Below are 20,240 nucleotides of genomic sequence, written 5' to 3'. Positions count from 1 at the left end.
ACACTGGAAAATATGAAGGTCTCTCCAAACACCATTATATTGGGTGACTTCAACTACCCAAACATAGACTGGGAGCATTACTCTAGCTCCAACACCCTAGCCCAAAGGTTCCTAGAATTTATAAACTCAAATGCTATGGAACAACTTGTTACCACTCCCACAAGAGGGGAAAACATACTGGACCTGATCATCACCAACATGGGGACTCTATGCTCCAGACCAGCAGTGTTTCCCTCACTGGTAAGATCAGACCATAAACTAATCTCACTGGATATTCACATCCCGACCCCACCCCCTGCCCAGAAAACCACAGTGAAAAACTTCTCTAAAGCAAATTTCACACTCCTCAAAACCGAGGTGGAATCCTTCAAAGCCCCCGGGCCTGTGGAAAATACGGCCCAGACCACAGAATCCTTTATAAACACATTCTATGAACACCTTCAGGAATGCATGGATCATGCAATCCCAAATAAAACCAAGACCCAATCCTCCAAAGGCAGGCGTCCTGTCTGGTGGACCCCAGCCATAAACAAACTATACAATAGAAGGAGGAAGCTACTACATGATAGAGCAAAATCCCAAAAAGGGAAGGCATCTCTGATCAGTATTAGCAAAAAACTATGGGCACTCATAAAATCGTCTAAGGCTAGCTTAGAGAGAAAAATTGCACAGGACACTAAGGATAATCACAAGGCTTTCTTTAGTTATGTCAGGAACCTGGGTGGGAATTCCCAGATATGCTCAGAATTAGTCCAAAATGACAAAAAATACACCGAACCCACAGCCATTGCCAACATCCTAGCTGACAGGTTCAGCGCAAACTTCTCCCCCCTCCCCATCAAAAGGGTGAGTATCTATCCCAGCAGAGTACTGTTCCCCTGACATCTCAGATGCTCAGGTAAGAGCTGCCCTCTTCAAAGCAAAAAACACAGCATCAATGGGACCAGACGGTGTCCCGGGCTGTATCCTACATGAACTCCAAGAAGAGCTAAACCCAAACATAAAACTACTGTTCAATCTCAGCCTTACTACAGGATATGTACCCAAAGAGTGGCGTACAGCAACAGTGGTCCCTCTCCACAAAGGTGTTGCCTCAACGGATCCTGGAAACTATCGCCCCATAAGCCTGACTAGCTTGGTCTGCAAAGCTATGGAAAGGATCATCATGGACATCATAAATAAAGATATTGGGGACCTACAGACACTGGATTCTACCCAGTTCAGCTTTGTTAAGGGCAGATCCTGCCTCTTAAACCTGGTCAATTTCTTTGAAACAGTCACCAAGGCCATTGACGAGGGGAAGGTGGTCCACACAGCCTACCTGGACCTCACAAAAGCCTTCGATACAATACCCCACTCGGGCATTATAGATAAGATCACCAGCTTAAATATAAACCCCTGTGTCACTAGATGGGTTGCAAATTGGCTCAAGGACAGAACCCACATAGTTAGAATTGCTGGAGCCATGTCAGACTCCAAACCAGTTACAAGTGGCATCCCACAAGGCTCAGTCCTGGGACCTCTCTTGTTCGGTATATATTTCTCAGAGGTACAGGCAAACACGGAAGGACTGTGGCTGACCAAGTTCACAGATGATTGCAAACCGGGTGCCATAATCAACTCTCCAGCTGACACAAGCATCCTCCAAAAGGGCCTCATAGAAACAGACAACTGGTGCCAGAGCCATGGCCTCAAGCTAAACGCCAAAAAGTGTATAGTCATCCCCTTTGGAAAAAACAAAGTGCCCACAAATTACCACATAGGTGGTAATCCATTAAGTACAGAAGAATTAATTAGGGACCTGCGGACCCAAGTTGATAGCAATCTCTCATTTGACAACCACGTGGCCAAAGTGGTTAGAAAAACATTTTATATAGCCCACCTAATCATGAAGGGATTCACATCTAGATCAGGGGAGGTCATCGTGCCTCTTTACTCATCCCTCATCAGGCCCATAATTGAGTACAATGCCCCTTTTGGGATGTACCTTACCAGACACCTGCAGCAGCTGGAAAGACCCCAAAAGTACCTCACCAAGAGGATCAAAGGGCTCAAACAGATGTCATATGCTGCCCAGTTAAAGAAACTCCAGCTCTACTCAGTGGCATACTGCCTGCTCAGAGGCGATCTGTGCCTGATGTATAAAGCCATGTCCAACCCCGAATTAATGGACATGCTGCACCTCAGAAAATCCAAATCCCATCGAGCTATGCGCTCGAGAGACTTGAACCTCAGCACTGAAATAAATAGGACATGCTGGAGGGACAGATTCATAACCCAGAGGCTCCCTTCACTCTGGAATAAAATCCCAGTCCAGGTTAGGCAGAGTCCCTCACTGACTCTCTTCAAGAGGAATCTTGATGAGTGGATGGGAGATCGTAGGTTTACCCCGGGTATCACTTCTGTGTCACTGTTAGACAAAGGCACAGTATACTAACCTCGAAAAAGGGCATAGCAAAATTAATTTAAAATGGGTGGCAAAAGCCAAACACACTCTGGCTAGGCTTATAAATGCCCTAGGGCAGATAGCCCAGTATGAACCTATGAACCTAAGACTAATAATAGCTTTATTTGGAACCCTAAGGTCTATACCGTCTTAGCTCAATCCTCCTATAGAACAAAGACAAAAGGAGTATCAGTTCTCTGGAAGAGAAACATAATCACTCCAAAAGTTATTTATAAATATGAAGACAAAGAAAGTCTACTAGAATTTGTTATAATTAAATTTAATAACAGAATATGGACCTTAGCTAATCTATATTGGTTCTTAGGAATTGGAGCAGGAACAGTTAAAAAAACACCTAGACTGTATTTCCAAAAATTATAAAGGAAATGTTATACTGGGAGGAGACTTTAATTGTACCTTAGAAGCTTCTGAAACCACCAAGAAGTCTTTTCACATAGCAACTATTTCAAAATCCTTAAAAAAATGGATTGATTCATTTCATTTAATTGACACTTTTAAAGTAAAATATGATAAATCCTTATTATTTTCCCATAAAGATCATAGATTTGGAACAGAAACCAGAATAGACAAATTATTTGTAGTTCAAGATTTACAAACATAAATTCTCAACTTCTCAATAGTTCCATGCCCCTTCTCAGATCATGACTCTCTGATAATGAAGCTCCAAAAAGAGTTTAAACCTTTAATCCTCTCAACTAGAATTCCATCATATATCATGAAAATTAAAGAATTCAGACCCTGGATGTTGTCAGAACTACAATTATTTCTTGAAATTAATAATACAACAGAAATCAGTAGAGTCATGGTTTGGGACTCATTAAAAGCATATTTATTTGGTAAGACCCTTAGCTGGTACAAAAACAAAGTTAGAGAGTGGGAATCTGAATCATTAGACTTGTAAACAAGACTCTTGACAGCAACATCTAAAAAAATCAGAATTGTCCAGAAGTAAAAAAAGAAATAGAGGAATTAAATAAAAAATATAATGAAATTCTAACACGCAAAACTTGTCTGGCCTTGGAAAAAAATAAAAATAAACTCCTTAGCCACCTCCCCCAGATATCTACATAACTTATCTACAAGAATTAAAATACAATCTAAAGCAAATAACATTAGTAGTATATATCATGAAAAGAAAGGGAAAAAAGTATCAGATATAGGAGACATCCTTGAAGCATTTCAGTTCCATTATATGGAATACTTCAAAAAAGAAGATTTAGATACCAACCAAATAAACTTAGATACAAACCTTATCAGTATAAAAAAATTCCCGAAAACTTAAAACTAGACCTACAAAAACCTATATCCTACAAAGAAATTGTTGACAAGATAAAAGAAAGTAAATCTAACAAAGCTCCAGGGATAGATACTATAATTACTGAAATTTTCAAACTCTTCCCTTCAACAGTAATCTCCCTTTTTCATAAAACTTTGCTAGAAGTCCAGTCAGAAGCAAAATACCACCCTCATGGAAATATTCTCTTATAACACCAATTCTAAAAGATAATAAACCATCAGACCTTTGCACCTCATAGAGTCCTATATCATTACTGAATAATGATTACAAAATATTCATGTCAATACTAGATAACAGAATGAAAATCCCACTTTCAAAGACAATTAATAATGATCAAACTGGATTTTTATATAACAGGCACACACATGATAATATTAAAAGAATACTTACTCTTATAGATTATGTGAATAAAGAAGGCAGAGAAACACTTGTAATTGGATTAGACATAGAAAAAGCCTTTGATTCCCTCAACTGGGAATATCTATTTAAAACTTTAGCATTATTTGAATTTCCTCCTCCCTAAAAAACATATATATTAATAACTTAGCCTACATTAAATTCAGTCCTTTCACCTCAGAATCTATCCATATAACAAAAGGTACTAAACAAGGATGCCCCCTTTTTCCTATTTTATTTGCTTTGGCTATAGAAATACTTGCAGAAATAATATGCAATAATCCAAGAATAAAAGGAATAGAAGTCTATGACCAGTACATATCTAAAATAATGCTTTTTGTTGATGATATTTTATTAACCCTATCAAACTCCAGAGAGTCATTAGGAGAGCTAGAAGAAGTAATGCAGAAATTTTATAAGATTTCAGGTCTACACTTTAATAGATCAACATCAACATTTCTATTTTTAAATAAGGAAAAAGAACTACACGTTACAGATAAATCCATCATAGGAAAATAAGAACTTACACTAAATTATTTAGGAATAGTGTTATGCAAAAATATAAACAAAACAATATTAATAAATTATAAAAACATTACTGAAACAATAAAAATATATATAGAAAAGTGGAACAAAATTATATTAACTTTTGAAGACAGATTGCAATTAATAAAAATGGTCTTATTGCCAAAAATACTATATGTAGCATTAGCAATACAGCTAATTCCTGAAAGATGCATTCTTAAAGAAATAAACTCATGTTTAATAAAATTTTTATGGTATCCCAAAAAGAATAGAGTTGCTCTAATCCATCACATTAGACCCTGGAAACAAGGAGGATTGAACTTCCCAGAACTAGAAACATATATAAAAGTATCTGTGCTTAAAACTACAATAGACTGGATAAACCCAAATTATTTTGCCAACTGGAAAGAATTAACAACGGCTATATTAATAAATGAATTTAATCTGTTAAAAAAATTTTAATAGTAGACAAATCAAGCAAACCCTGGTACATACTATGCATAAGTATACAATATAATATAACAAAACCTTCTAAAACAACACTGATTAATCATTACATCAATTCCTTTAGGAAACTTATCAATGCAAACATAGATCTAAAACTTTGGTTTGACCTTTTAACCCCATTTACCATCACTAAGAACTTTCCTCACAAAATATATAGGGAAACAATAACCTCCTGGGAACAAAATGGATTCTTATGCTGGTTTCAATGTGTAAATAAATTAAATGTTTTAGATATACATATGATAAAAACTGCTTACAATATTCCAACACAGGACTGGTTAGCCTTACAAAGCATTCTAATGTACACTCAAGATTTATGCAGGTTAATTAATAATTCCTTATTTAAAGATATTCCAAATCTAATAAGTTTTCTGTATGAATTTATATATAATAGTTGTCAAAAGAAAAATTCCATTCTATATAAAGAGTTAATAACTTATAAAACAATTCCCAGACCATCATACTGGCAGTTCTTAACAAAAGGTCAGTCATTGCAGTTAACAGAAGAAATTAAAACTAACATCTTACTATCAGTTAATTACACCCCCAACACACAGTACTGGAAAATATTTAACTGGAAATACTTACATAGAGCATTTTTAACACCAGATAGAATTAAAAAGATCGGTACTACTACACAAGTTTTTTGCTGGAGGTATGAAAAGTCAAATAAAGCAGACTGGATTCATATTTTTTATGAATATAATAAAATTAAATCATATTGGAATGGAATCAATCATTTTTACAAGCTTTATTTAATGAATCCTTTACCTTAACTAAAGTATTGATAATTCTAAATGTAAATGAATATCCCTACCTGAATAAGACAAATATGTATTTGTTATGTTCAATATTTGCGATATCTAGGAAATGCATACCCAGAAGGTAGAATTCAAATACACCCCCAACCTTGGAAGAATTCTACACTTTACTGAAGACAGCTGCATTGATGGAAATAAAAATCAAAGAACTATGACTCTATCCCAGGCCATTGGTAAATAATCCTTGGAAGAAAGTTATATCTTTATTGGACACTCTGCAATAATCAATATTGTATCTCTGATAACTGATCTGTTAATTCTATATTTAATAACATACAGTGTATATAACTGAAAGTCAGGCTATTGTAAATGTTGTATATAGCTGTTTAAAATGATATTTAAAAATATTATGTAAATGTTATTTTAATTGAAAATAAAAAAAAATTTAAGAAAAAAAAAGTATGCAGAAATCAAACAGGTTGGCTTTACTTAGGTAAGGTAACTATCTGGAGCTCTGCAGAATACACCCAAACAAAGCAATAAATCCCTTGAGTCTTCACAGGAAAAACAATAAGAAGTGCTGTCTTAATATGGTGCTTCTTACATTGGGAGATCACAGACTTCCATCACAAATTACATACCTAAATAGCAGTACTATGTATTTACAAATTTGATTTTAATTAAGAATATGTATAACTTTTTTGGCATTTAAGTACTACGCTAGGTCTCAAAATCTACACTAGCATGGACATCATTTGCTCATGGTCAGACCAGAACTTCCAAGAAGCCAAATGCAATTTGCAAACCTAGTATGCAAAGCCAAATGCAATTTGCAAACCTAGTATGCACTTGTGTGATGTTAGAAGGCAAAAGATTTTCATAAAACATGTGACTCTGGAAAAGCGCAAACATGCCTAGTTATATTGTATCTGTCATAAACTACTTCACCTACATCTGTCTTCTCTTCTTGTCTGTCAGATGCAGTTTATTTGTTATTTCTAATCTAGGTAAGCCCATTAGGCACATAAGACTCTTTCCAGTGGCAGATGAAGAACTTTGATCTGGTTTGCTTGTTTACTCACTTGAATATATGCAAGTAGAGATAATGGTATCAAACCCTGGCATACAATAATGCAAGCAATGATCCCGAATGAGAAATCAATATATGTTATAATCTTACCTCTTTATGCTGGCAATGGATTTGCATGCAGAATCACCATATAGGTTCACTCATACTTGCAACTTGACCTTTGTGAAAAATGTGGAGGCAACAGACAGCTGTGGGCTTTAAGGAGACTTTCAGCTGTGCTACCCATCAGTGTCTCATTTCTAAATGTCTCCCATGTATACTTTATTTTTTATGTTTAATTTTCGTGGAACTTTTCTCTTCGGGACTCTGTTGAAAATGGATCTCTTTATGGTCCAGTTAACAATCTCAGTTATCAAACATAATAAATAAATGCATTAATTAATTAATAAAATAAAATAAATAATCAGTGATGGTCAGTTGGATGCCTTAATTAAGCAGTATCACTGATTCACTTACATATCAATCTTAGATAGTCAGGATTAAACAACATATTAATTGGCCAGAAGGTGTAACATCTGATGAGCTCTCAGGCTTCCTTTTAGTTCCTTATTTGTTTAACTTCTTTACACTTGAATTATCACGCCTGATAGTACCTACTACATGCAATATGATTATGACATCAGGCTTGGAAGAATAACTTGATATTTGGAATATGTCAATGACTTTCAAAGTGTTTATTATAGGTAGTAAATTGGGCCAAAGCAAACATACCAGCCCTAAGCTTCAAAACAGGAAAGCGCATGACCTGTGATACAGTGAGGTTGCCATTCTTTTAACTATAGATACAAACGCATCCACCTATAAATAATAGTCCCTGCTGAAAGCTGATTTTTCTCAATTGCTATTGAAGCCTCAATAGCAATGAGTATAATTTCCTCTGCCTCTGATATTCTGCTGAATATCCATTATGAAATCCTCTCACTGTCAAATTCACATGCTCATTTCTTTCCAAATGTGTCTTCTGTAGCATTGTGTTTGCACTTTGCATTTCTTAATATAATTCAATACTCTTTCCTTTTTAGCTAACTTTTAGCCCTAAAAAAACATGCACTGGCTATTTTCAAATAAAACTAAATTGTACACTGTCCTATTAACTGCATTAAAGTATTAAGGCTGCTAGGGAAATTGTTACCTTGTATTCCCTTCCTATAATTTTTAACTTATTTTTTTCACTGAACTGTTTGCTATTTATGCAACATAAAGTGGAGTACATGCTTTACAGTCCACACACAAGTTTAACAAAGTTAACAAAAGTCTAATGTTTTTCATTCACTTTTTCTTGCAAAACCATATTTCACAAATGTGATAAGATGCTTTATAATTTTCATTTATTCACTAATTTCAGAGTTGTTGGTCTTCTTCCTATTCATCTCCATCTCACAACACCAGATTCTGGTTCAAGTACAAGGTACTGCTGATTCTTCTAGTCAGCTCCTGTACTTTTTTTCTGTCTGTCAAGCATTTCCCTCTGGAACATTGCAAAAGGTTTCACTGGCAAAGCATCTCTATGAGCCTTACCATCAGAAAAACAAGAAGCAGAGTCCTCTTCTGCTTGCTGACTCATTTTCTGTTGGACAAACTTTTTTTATTTCCTCCTTTGCCTCCTCTGTATCAAAAATGGCTTTGATCCTCCAGGAAAAATCACTTTGAAGATAGCTGGATATAGCAACTTGAATCTCACAACTGCCTCTTAACATGCCCTGACTGCTGGGATAAATTTGCTTCTCTTCTGCCTGATGTACCATGCATACTCATTTTCTCCAAACACTCTGCTGTCTCCAATTTTTAATACTTAGTCCTGACAAATTAGTGGTAGAAGAGCAAACTCTTTCTGCTGGTATGAGTGCATCTTTACTAATATAGGTCTTGGCAGCTTTCTTATGGCCAGGCTTGCAGTATATACTCAATGTGCCATTTCAGTTAACAAATTCTGCTGTGGAATACCAGTCCAGGTGTTTATTTCTGCTTTCATAAAATTAATATAGTCGGTCCCTTCCAGTTTCTCTGTTACAGCACAAACTCTCAGATTTTCTTTGGATGCTCTGTATTCTAACTCTACTATTTTTCCAACAGTTCTTTTTGAAAATCCTCATAATCAGCCAACTTTTTCTTTATGTCAGTCTCTGATTTTGCAGTTTTATCAGTTCATCTGAATGGCTGGTTAAAACGTCTTCTATTTTTTCAGCCTTTTGTTGTTTGAATTTATATATTCTTTCAGTGTTTCATTTATTTTAATCACCTCTGCATATATATGATTCATTTTTTACTAGATTACTGGATGCCATGACTTGAGCCAAAGCTGAATCTTGAATTGCTTTTTGCAGACCAATTGCAAAATCCTTCCCATACAGTATTTTCTCTTCACCTTTTCTGATTGATTTTCTTCCATGTTTTACAAATTTCTTCTTTGCTGGCATCTAGGCAGTGTATTTACTTGTCAGTAACTTGAATTTTACAAAAGAAAAAAAAATCATTTTCAATGGCATCCCTTTTTCTTAGTTTCTGTTTTCACACTGGGAGAATTGAATTTATACTGTTGATTTGTGTCCAGTCATCTTAGAAGTCCCTCTTTATTAAACTTTTTGAAGTTCAATTTATCACTTTGAGATTTTTTTTCTTTTCTTTATAGCTATGAGCTTTTTTCTGTAATTCTACTATGGATCCGATGACAGATGAGTAGGGGGATGATGACCTCTTTGGATAGAGGGGATATGTCCTTAGTTATCAGTTGTATATTAACTATTTTTGTGATTATAGGTTCATAGGTTCATAGGTAGGTACTAGGCTATCGGCCCAAGGGCCTACATAAGCCTAGACAAAAGGTTCCCTGGCTTACGCCACCCAAGAAAGTTATTTTCCTGTGCCACTGTCAAGCAGAGAAACAGAAGTGATCCCCGGGGTGTATTTCTTATTTCCCATCTACTCATCAAGACTTTTCTTGAAGATTGCTAATGAAGAACTTTGCTTGACATAGATGGGTAGCCTTTTACAGAGTAGGGGAAGTCTCTGGGACAGGAATCTATCCCTCCAGCATGTCCTGTTTATTGTGGTGACAAGGTTTAGGTCCCTAGAGCATGTAGCTCGGAGGGATTGGGATTTCTTTAGGTGTAGCATGTCCAACAGCTCTAGGTTTCACATAGCTTTATATGCTAGGCAGAGATCACCTCAGAGTAGGTGATATGCTACGGAGTAAAGCTGGAGTTTTTTGAGGCGGTCAGTGTAGGGCATTTGTTTGAGGCCAGTAATCCTCTTTGTGAGGTACTTCTGTGGCCTTTCCAGCTGCTGCAGATGCCTTGTGAGGTACATTCCAAATAGGGCGTTGTACTGTATAATGGGTCTAATGAGTGCCGAGTAGAGGGGAACTATGACCTCTTTTTTCCTGGATGAGAACCCTTTTAGGATGATGTGTGCCACGTAGAAGGACTTCCTGACTACTATGGCGATGTGACTATCAAAGGAGAGACTACTGTCCACCTGGGTCCCAAGGTCTCTTATCACATATTCGGAGTTAAGTAGATTGCTGCCTATGTGGTAGTTCATAGGTACAGAGTTTTTACCAAAGGGGATGACACTGCACTTTTTGGCATTGAGCTTGAGGCCATGGCTCTGACACCAGGCATCTGTCTCAGCAAGGCCCTTCTGTAGTATGTCCACATCATTTGGGGACTTGACTATGGCTCCTAGTTTGCAGTCATCTGTGAACTTCATTAGCCAGAGGCCTTCTGTGTTAGCCTGTACTTCCTAGAAGTAGATACCAAACAGCAAAGGCCCCAGGACGGAACCCTGTGGTACTCCACTTGTCACTGCTTTGAAGTCAGATTTGGAGTCTGCAACTTTTACAGTGTGGGTTCTGTCAGTGAGCCAGTTGGCAACCCATCTTGTGAAGTAGGGATTTATACCTAGTTTAGTGAGTTTAGCTATAATTCCAGAATGGGGGATGGTGTTGAAAGCCTTGGCAAGGTCAAGATAGGCTGTTTGAACCACCTTACCCTCATCTACGGCTTTGGTGACTGCCTCAAAGAAGTCATGTTCAGGAGGCATGATCTGCCGTTCACAAACCCGAACTGGGTGGGATCCAGAGTTTGGAGGTTACCAATGTCTTTGTTTATGAGTTCCATGATGACACGTTCCATGGCCTTGCAGACCAGGCTCATCAGGCTAATAGGTCGATAGTTCCCGGGATCAGTGGTGGCTCCCCCTTTGTGGAGTGGGATAACTGTTGCTGTGTGCCATTCAGTGGGCACAAAGCCTAATGTGAGGCTATTATTGAACATGGTGCTTAAGTGGGGAGCCAGTTCGTTCTGAAGTTCATGTAAAACACAGCCTGGGATGTTGTCCAGTCCTATGGATGCTGTATTTTTGGTTTTAGAGAGTGCAGCTTTTACTTGCGTAGTTGTGATTACAGGGACTCTGCATTCTTCCTGTATAAATATGAGCCCTTTAGGGGGTGAGGGGGGGTAAAGTTAGCATTGAACCTTTCTGCCAGGATGTTGACAATATCAGTTGGTTCTGTAATTTTCGTGCCTTTGTGCTGTAACTCAGAGCAGATCTGGGAGTTGCCATCGAGATTCTTGATATAGCTATAGAATGCTTTGTAGTTGTCCTTAGAATTAGTGGCGATTTTGTTTTCGTAGCTAGCTTTGGAGGATCTTATAAGGGATCTCAGCTTCTTACTGAGGCTGACCAGGGAGCTCCTCCACTCATGGGATTTTACTCTCTTTTGCAACAGTTTCTTCCTTCTGTTGTACAGTTTGTTTATGGCAAGGGACCACCATATTGGCTTCCTTTTTTTGGAGGATAGCGTCTTGGTTCTGTTTGGATAGTACAATCCATGCTGCACTCATGTAAGTGCTTATAGAGTGCATTTGTGTAGGATTCAGCAGTTGTAACTGTATTGTCCATCTGCATGGGTGTCATGAAGTTCACCACTTCTGTCTTAAGAAGCATGAAGTTGGCTTTGGAGAAATTTTTTACCATGGTTTCCTTAATGGGGGGTGGGAGCAGGGTGTGGATATCAAGGGTGATTAGCTTATGGTTGGATCGGACCAACGAGGAGTTGACTTCAGGTGTGGAACACCGGTCACTCGTTGGTAATGACTAGGTCTAGGATATTGTTGCCCCTGGTGGGGGTGTGGATAAGTTGATCCAGGGCATTGGAGTTTATGAATTCCAGAAAGCGTTGAGCTAAGGAGTTGGTACATGAGTAGCTTTCCCAGTTTAAGGTGGGGTAGTTGAAGTCACCCATTATTAGGGTGTTTGGTTGAACCCTAATATTTTCCAGTATATCAAGAAAAGAGGAGTGGGAATCCTGGGGTATGGTGGGGATCTGTAGCAAGCTACAATTTGGATTGCAGTTTTGCCCAGAGTTAGATGCACTTGGATAACCTCGGATGCATTATGCTGAGCAACTAGCCTGGAGGTGTGGATATCCTTAATGAATATGGACACACCTCCACCTTTGGTGTTTTGGTCCAGGTTACATGGCTGAAAAGTGTGGTATGAGTTTTAGCCTGGTAGTGCAGGGGTGTTCTCTGGAGTCTTGAACCAGGTCTCAGTCACTGCACAGATATCAATATTCTTCATTTTAAGGAGTGCCTCAAATGAGTACATTTTGAGATTTAGACTTCTAGCACTGAGTAGCATTACCATCAGTTTTTGCTTGCCTGTTCCTGTTATGGTGGTGAATTTGTTATTTGAACCTTGCCTAAAAGAGGCACTATAGGGGCAGCAAGAGCCTTAGCCAGTATCCAGAATCCCAGGGGGGACAGGTGCAGGCCATCTGTGGCAAAGCATTGTGGTCTGTCAACCATGTCATCCCAAGCAGACAGATACTGGATCCCCTTAGAATGACACCAGAAGCTTAGCCAATTGTTGAAGTCAATCATTCTGTCTTTGTACTGTGGTATCATTCGGGGCGATGGCAGAATGCTACTCAGGCTAGGGTCATACCTACCTGGGCTACAAGATCGGAGAGCTCTTCCATGACTCTTTTCATGTAGTCCAGGGAGGTATGTCTCAGGTCATTCACACCAACATGGACAATGACAGAGTCATATTTGTACTTGTTGTGGAGTGACCAGAGTGCGTGGGTTATGTGGCGGATCCTGGCACCCAACAGACAGCTGACAGTAAACTTCTCCTTGTTTAGCCTGGTGAGTGGGACATCAGTGAGCCAGACTATAGAGTCACCTATGACTAGTGTGTTGGGTATGTTGTTTTGCCTTATTGGCTGTGGTTGAGTGGCACACTTAGTCTGTGGGCTATGTGTCATTTGTGTTGTGTTGGAGGATGGAGGTTGCTTGCTTTTCTGCTTTGGAGGTCTCTGTTGCTTAGACAGATTATTATTGAGAGCCTCCGCAAATGTTTTTGTGTTACTATGTGTGGATTTTGGTGGTGTAGATTTAGTGAGACTATGTGTGGTGTGGTGCAAATGTTTACCTTCTCCTCATGACTGTCAAGTTCAGTCTTGGTTGGAGAGAGCTTTACCTCCAGTTTGGCTAGATAAGTGCATCTCTCACAGGTTGTAGTGCTGGGTGGTAGGAGGAGAGGGTTGTCTGTGTACATGAGGCAATTTCTACATTGCCTCAAGATGCCCAGATTCATCAGATAAACAGGAGAGAACACTGGGAGCTGCCCCTTGGACATGCCTGAATAAAAAACTATTTTCCCCTAGATAAGTGAGGAAACTGAGTACAAGAGCTGTTTTTCTCTAAGCAAGTGAGAAAAGTAAGTACAAAAACTGTTTTCCTCTAGGTAATGAGGAAGATTGAGTGCTATGGTAATTAGTAGCTTATTTAGGGCTTACAAGTTCTGAACAAGTGCTGAGCATGAATAAACAAATTTAAGTGCTAAAACTAATAATCTGTATCTGCACTAGACGAGTTACAGGACAGAAACAAGTGCAAATGCAGGCTTTCAAATCAGAAAGTTGAGAGAGATGGAAGAGATTGCCCAAACGACCAATAACTACAATGTCTGGGCCAGAACCACTCCTTATGTGGTAGACAGGTTACCTAGTGCTTACCACTCCCACTGATAAGCTAGAAGGCTTCCCTCCAACACAGAAAGACTTGGGGGGCTCAGAAGCTTACATACAGTCCTGGATACAGCAAATCTGTATCTGGAACACTAGTTACAGGAAAGGTAAGAAACAGGCTTACAGTTTTTTTTTTTTGATTGAGTTTCACTAGAGGGCTTTGTTTATAAACTTGGCATTGCATTTTTGGCAAATGGAACAGAAGCATCTAAGCAAGAGTTCAGATGTAGATGTAAACTTTAAGTATATGTGGTGGTACCTGATATAGAGCTACCAAGGGTGTCTCAGATTAGCAGACCTCACAGAAGTCTGTAAACATGGTTGGGTTGGGTTGGTGAGTGAGCTGTACTGGGACTGTAGGATGAATATTATAGGGCACTGTTTTAACTTGAGCAATGAGGGTTTGATAGGTGATAGGGAACATTCAGGAGCTGCATAGGTGAGAGAAGGATTGAGCATGGTGGTACCTCAATAGGGGAAAGGTGCTACTTATAAAGGGAGGCATTTTGTTTATTTGTTTGTTGAAGTGTAGGCATATTAATTAATGGTGGAGTAATTAAATTCCCCTAGAATGATGGTGTTTGGGTCATTGGAAAGGGATAATAGCTTTTAAAGATGTGTCTCATCATTTTCAGGTTTCCTGTCTGAGGTTCCACATTTATTCAGGATGTAATATAATAAAGATATAAACAGAATAGAAAACTTTCATTGTTTATTTTTTAAATTCATCAAAGGTGGTAGTGAATATTCTTAGGAGGAAAGACTTAAAGCTTTAAATATGTATGGTCTTGTACATATCAAAGTATCTGTAATCAGATGACACTCATGAATGCAAATCCTATAATGTGCCATTCCACCTCAGATCTCCATGCATTTATCATGGAAAGCATGTCCACATACTCTAATATGGGAATTAGAAATCTGATTGCACTCAGAATGGTTAAGTAGAAGTCATTCTGGTTTATCACAATGATGAACAGTAAGGGATAAAGGAATACACATTTCTGCTAACTGTCTGACACAATGACACAGTCTGATACTTTTGTTGACTTATATATATATATATATATATATATATATATATATATATATATATATATATATATATATATATATATATATATATATATATATATATATATATATATTTAGCAACTAGAGCTAGCTGAGAGGTAATTTTATTTCGTGCAGAAAATCTTTAAGGATGAATATTTATTCATTTATGCTTGATTACATATTAAGTACTGATTAAGTATTGCCCACAATGCAAGTGAGATGTACATTGTTCAGGATAAAGAAAACTATGAAACTTAAAAATGGCATTATTCACTGGTTTTGTAGGAACACAAAATACATTTCAAGATGTGCTCAAGTAAGTTGTTAGTGCTGACCACTTAAAAAGGGTGCATGATGCTTGTGTGTTGCTGAAAACTCAGATCCTTTAAAATTGTCAGTAAGTGTACCTTGGGCCCAGGGCTGTATTCAAACCATGGACCCTTGACACATTTTTAGGACCAAGCATAAATACATGTGTTTTTTGGGATTCATCTTCCTGATTGTTTTACTTATGTTCTTGTTAATGCAATGTAATTTGTTAGTGTGTTTTAAATGTGCACATTTGAACATTTTCAGAATATTTTATCCATAAAACCCTACTCAAACTGTCATTACACAATGCCTGCTGACCTTAAAAACAAATGACCTATGTTGCATTAAAAAGTTGGCGTACTGATGAAATTGCTATAACATTTCCCAAACCAGATCATCTATGCAACAGGGAATGGCTGGTGATAAATAACCACAGTTTCATAGTTAGTAGGTATGCCATCTAGGAGACAATTAAGAAGCCTAGCCCAAATTCCAATTGCCCCCCCCCCCCCCCCATCACTGTCTAGTTAAGTGACTTGCTCAAGGTTTCACAGTAAATAAAGCAAGGTGGAAAGATTCAAACCCTGCACCCTTGGCATAGGAAGCAGCTAGGGCTGTAGCCCCCACCCTGCATTAGCTGCCTGGCAAAGTAATAGTTTTTAACAAAACGCAGAAATCCTTTACAATCCAATCTTGTAGCAAAGATTGTATCACAGTAATATGCAACAATGACTGCATAATGGATGCTAAATATTGGACCATTCTGATCATCACTCCAAATAATGCAAACTGCATGATCTGACAAATGTCATCCCCTTCGCAGTTACTGGATGCTGTATAGAACATACTGCAAAAATATATTATTAAAATGCCACATGTTTAGACATGTTTAGACTATTTTACACAATAAACACAAAAGGCAAACAAACAAACTTAGAATCCAAAAACCAAAGCGAGCAGGAAAAATGTAGAAAAGTCAGTTTAATATTGTAAGCGCTTTCGGAAAAAGACTGTGCTTTTCCTTCTTCAGACCTAGAACACTCACATTCAAATGCTTATAAAAGAAACAGCAGATATCAATTAGTTAATTAGTTAAGATAAAAGGTCAAATTTTAAAGAAACAGACTCTGTTGTTTACACTTTTCCAAAAAGTTGCAGCAAAACAGTGCTATACAGTCCTGCTGAACAACCCTTGGATGTCAGGAATCCATGCCAACCTACATTCATACATTTTAAATACAAATCTAAATACCAGTTAGTTAATTTTTAACAAATAAATGTACAACTAACATAACTATTTTAAAAACAGAGATAAATATATATATTAAATACAAGAGGAAAATCCCAAATGAAAACAAGAAACAAATTCCATTTTCTGACTTCATCTTTTAAAGCCAAAAGCCTTAAGAAACATTTGATCGAAACTGTTTCATTCAGACCTGGGGCAAGTATGTATGCTGCAGTGGAAATTTGCCATCTTAGTTCTTCAATTTCTAGATTAATTTGCCAAGGGCCACCTCTCACATCTGTACTTATATGTTTTAAAACTGAAAACTTAAAGGAGTGGTCCGGAAAATCAGCTATGTGCCTAGCCAATGCATTAGTTGTTAAAAAGATTCAAACCCTGCACCCTTGGCATAGGAAGCAGCTAGGGCTCTAGCCCCCATTTGCATTAGCTGCCTGGTAAAGTAATAGTTTTTAAAATGAATGTAGGTTGGCATGAAATCCTTTACAATCCAATCTTGTTCAGCAAAGATTGTATCACTGTAATATGCAACTTTGGAATGACTGCATAATGGAGTCTGCTTTAAATATTGGACCATTCTGATCATCACTCCAAATAATGCAAACTGATATCTGCAAATGTCATCCTTTTAAGCATTTGAATGGATGTTCTAGGTAGAACATACTGCAAAAATATATTATTAAAATGCCACATGTTTAGACATGTTTAGACTATTTTACACAATCCAGGCCTATTAATGAACTAATAACTTCACTGGTACAATAGATATATCAAAACAATTCAAGACAATATAGATGCTGTAGCAGCTTTTGCTCAACAACCCACAGGTCATAAAAATCAAAAATATTGCTGCATACAACATGCAGAGACACAGATGTGACCATCAGTTATAACTTGCTCAAAGTCACACCATAGGCAAATGGAAGTAAAAGGGTTTAAATTATAAACTTTTGACTGCAAGAAGCAGTTTGGTAACATCTCAGAGCCTGAACTGCCAGGCAATTCTAATTCACTTTAAAAAAGTTAAAAGAACAGTAGGTTTTGAAGTGACATACATTTTCTGAACAGCAAAACTATGAGACTCTAATGACTGGCATTGCTGACTGAATGTAATCATCATTGATTTATCAGAAAATTAAGTGGTTAATAATGGTCCGGCAGTTGGTGCACTGGATTAAAACTCAGCTTTTACTAAGCTGCTTCATGTAGTCAAGGGCAGAGGGTTTGACTCTTTCAGTCTCTGTTTGCCTACTGTGACTCTAAACAAGTTACTTAACTAGATAGTGCTCTTGGTTTGGCCCTAAAAAGTGTTGGGTAAAAGAAATTTTCTGAAATAGTAAGGATCATGACATGTGATTTATTTTTTGGAGTGTGCATTTAAGCATGACTTCTTGAGGCTTGGCACACACCAACTATGTAAACAGTAGTTCCCCAGCTGTTATCCAGTGGTTTTCACACTAATTCAAATCCTTGGGGATTGTGTTATCCAGTGATTTGTTCAATCCTGCAGCTTATTTCCGTGCACTGCTAATTGCACTTCCTTTTACTGGTTACTGCTACTATTACTTGCACTGTGGAGGGGGTGGAACTTCCCTATAGATTGTAAAGGTGAATCAGTCTCAGACTTTATTCTATATTTTAATTTTTTTATTCTGCAGGTTATGTTTATTTATTTATTTATTTTACATTTGTTGACCGGGCTAGTCTAACTGGATATATGTCCATTTTCAGTAGAGGCCCGGGGAGAAAAGCTCCAAGCACTAGCAGTGACAAAAAATACAATATATAGTAGTAGTAAAGTGAATTACAGTACATTGGCTACATAGGTCAGAACAAACTGTACTGAGTCGTTTAGTAGGTTGAAGTTATAAAAAAACAGAGAGATAGACAAAAAATACATTTTTTTTTGTAATATGAAGGAGATTATAAATTACAAAGTAGGCATCAAAGAATAGTGTGGAAGAGAAGTATAGAGAGAGGAAGAAGGGGGATGTGATATCAGTCAGGGTTAGAGCAGGGACAAAGCCAGTGAGATTTAAGATGTTCTTTAAGATGTTTTTTAAATAGGGAAGTGGAAGCAAGGGTAGGAAGTTCTGTAGGAAGCTGGTTCCAGTTTTTACCTACTGTGTTAGAGAAAAGTGAGTCCCCAGCTTTGTTTTTTGACTTAATAGTGGAAACAAGGAGCTTTTCAGCTGAGCGTAGTGTTGCAAGATTTTTGTGGGGTGTAATCAGATTAGTGAGGATAGGGGTATTGTTAGGGTGAAAAAGGATCTTTTGGGTGATAACAAGTTGTTGACAAAGTAGTTGGTTTTGCAGTTCTAGCCATCCCAGTTGTTTGAGGTTGAGACTGTGGTGAGTCCTAAATGGGGTGCCAGTGGCAAATCTGGCTATATTATTATAACTGGTGGAAAGTTTGGTAAGGTTGTTTTTAGACAGATTGGTATATATCGCAGAAGCATAGAACAGGGTAGAGATAAGGTGGGTCTGGGCAATAGTCATTCTGGCTGAGGGGGTAAGGAAGGGTTTGATTCTGTAAAGGGTGCCTAGTTTTTTGTTGACAGACTTTATTGTAGAATTAATGTGGTCATCATAGCTAAGGATGTTATCAATTGTTACTCCTAGCAGACGGTTTGTAGTGTCTGGGATTATGTTAGTTGCATTGTTTGAGGTTATTGTGAAGTACAGTTGATGTGTTTTATGAGTCGTAGCAAAGAGCAATAATTTTGTTTTTTTGGGGGTTCAGGAGGAGGCAGTGTTGCATGAACCAATTTTCAACACTGTTGAATGCAGTTTGAGTGAGGGACTGGAGAGAGGCTATGGTCTTGGCTGAACAAATTAAAGTAGAGTCATCTGCATATTGTATGCAGGTGGTTTGAGGAATTTGGGTATGTAGATCGTTAATAAACAATGAAAAGAGTAGGGGTCCTAAAATAGAGCCTTGGGGTACTCCAATATTCACTGGGAGGGATGTAGAAAGATTATTATCCCAAAGTACTGCTTGCTGTCTGTTTTCCAGATAGGACTTAACCCATTGTAATGCTTGTGGATCAAGTGATTGGGTTTTTAGTATGTCTATAAGTATGTTATGGTTCACCATATCAAAGGTTTTTGAAAGGTCAATAAATAGTGCTGAGGAAAAAGTGTTATTGTTACGATTTTTGTTTATGGGGTCAGAAAAGGATAGCAGGGCAGTGGTTGTGCTATGGAATGGCCTGAAGCCATGTTGGCAGTTGGCAAGTAGATAATTTTGGAGAAGGTGGTCAAGCAGTTGTCTGTGAATGCATTTTTCCATTATCTTAGCTATTGGAGAAAGTAAGGCAATAGGCAGAAAGTTGGAGAGCTCAGTGGATGACCCACCTTTATGTAACGGGATGATGTGGGATACTTTCCATATGGCAGGGATTTTGCTTTCTAAAATAGTTATATTTATAAGGATGGAGATGGGATAGGCTATGGCTTTTGCTGCAATTTGCAGGTATTCAGCTGGCAGACAGTCAGCAGATGGGGTGCAAGGCTTTAGTTTTTGAAGGAGGTTGCAGATTAGGGA

Source organism: Protopterus annectens, chromosome 2.part0 (genome assembly GCF_019279795.1).
Source record: "Protopterus annectens isolate FY-2018-M chromosome 2.part0, PAN1.0, whole genome shotgun sequence".
Classification (NCBI taxonomy): Eukaryota; Metazoa; Chordata; order Ceratodontiformes; family Protopteridae; genus Protopterus; species Protopterus annectens.
The sequence above is the reverse complement of the archived record's forward strand: the minus strand, read 5'-3'. Positions refer to the sequence as shown.